The following is a 1,629-nucleotide window of genomic DNA, read 5'->3' on the forward strand; positions in this document are numbered from 1 at the left end:
CTTTAATATGGTACATGTAGCAATAACACATTGTGTTCAACTGATACCCATGCACGCGCGCACACACGCACGCGTGCACACACACACACACACACACACACACACACACACACACGTACGTATATACACAGTGTCATTTCAAGGTTTTTATCAGAGAATTTGCAATTTTTATCAGTGACTTTGCAATGTTTTGTCAGGGAAAACCAGGATCTCTGATTATCAGAGTTGCTGTAGAGCCCATGGCAAGTTCTTATGCACTGGCAACTTACACTATAATACATACTGTGAAAGATGCACTCAAGTATGTAATATGGAAACAAGTCACACAAAGGAACTCTCATGGACCCAGAGGAACAGATATCCACCTTCAGCTTCCTCTGTGCAAAATGAAGTTTATTTTCTATCTATGGAGATTTTTACCATCTTCAATTTTCCCTCAGGCTGAAGGAAGTTTGCATGTGCCTGAAAACTTGCAACTAAAGATAATTTTTTTGTGATTTCTTACTTGGTCTAATAAAAGGTATCTGAACCAAGGGTTTTAGAGTTTTGCATTTCTAATATGGTAAAACAAATTTTAATGCATTATTTAATTGTACAAGTCCCCTCAGGTTTGAAGATCACACAGTTAATAACTTTTAGCCTTATTTTTTACATACTGAACATTCTAATAACCTGATATCACTGAGAAACAAGACAGTGATTAGGTACTCAATTTACAAGACAAATGGAGGCTTATGAGAGTCATTCAGAGAATGAGAATGACATGAACTTAAATTACAAGTATTTATTATGGTAACTCAAAAGAATATTTTAAGACATTTGAAGAAAAAGCTATACTTTCCCAAAACTTCAAAAAGAATACCTGTCTTACATGTACATTTTAATAAGTTCTCTTTACAGTTAAAGTCAGATTGAAAACAGATAACATATAGTCATGATAACTGTTATCCAATTAAGGCAATCTCCAGCCAATGTATGAGATTTTTTTATTTGCTTTTTTGATTAACTGAATGAATCCCTCGAAATACAAATATGCTGAGAATTATGATGTAGCCTCTTAATAAACCTGATTTGTTTCAATATTCATTCATAATCCATTTTGACCAACATGTATTGTTGCTACTTTTCAGTCCTATTAGTACAAAGTATTATAACAGGAAAATGGACTTTATTCTGGTTCATGCTATGGAGTCCTGGCACAGCATCTAGCAAAGTCAAAACCTCTCTTGGACCATACTGTGTAGCCCTCACATACATGCCTAATTCATTCATCCTGTTGACTTCAGGGTTGCCAACTCTGACTGAAGCTATTCCCAGAAACGTTTTTTCCAACATGACATAATGTCATTACTTGTACTGTTCAACCCATTCACAATATCAATCTCCTGAACTGCTTTCAATAGTCACCGGGAGATCGATGCCAATTCTGGTAGACTCCCGGCCAATTCAGGAGGGTTGGCAACCCTGGCTGATTTAAAGCAGTGGTGTGAGAGAGTGCTTATGCTAAGCAAGGCCTAGCATTAAAAAAAAATGCACTAAAACTCCCAGAATGCTTCAAGGAGGTTGAGGAGTCAGCGATTGACATTCTGGTAATCACTTTCTGACCCTTAGATGAAAATACTGAACTTC

The sequence above is a fragment of the Crocodylus porosus genome, unplaced genomic scaffold (genome assembly GCF_001723895.1).
Source record: "Crocodylus porosus isolate Cpor-Errol unplaced genomic scaffold, CroPor_comp1, whole genome shotgun sequence".
NCBI lineage: Eukaryota > Metazoa > Chordata > Crocodylia > Crocodylidae > Crocodylus > Crocodylus porosus.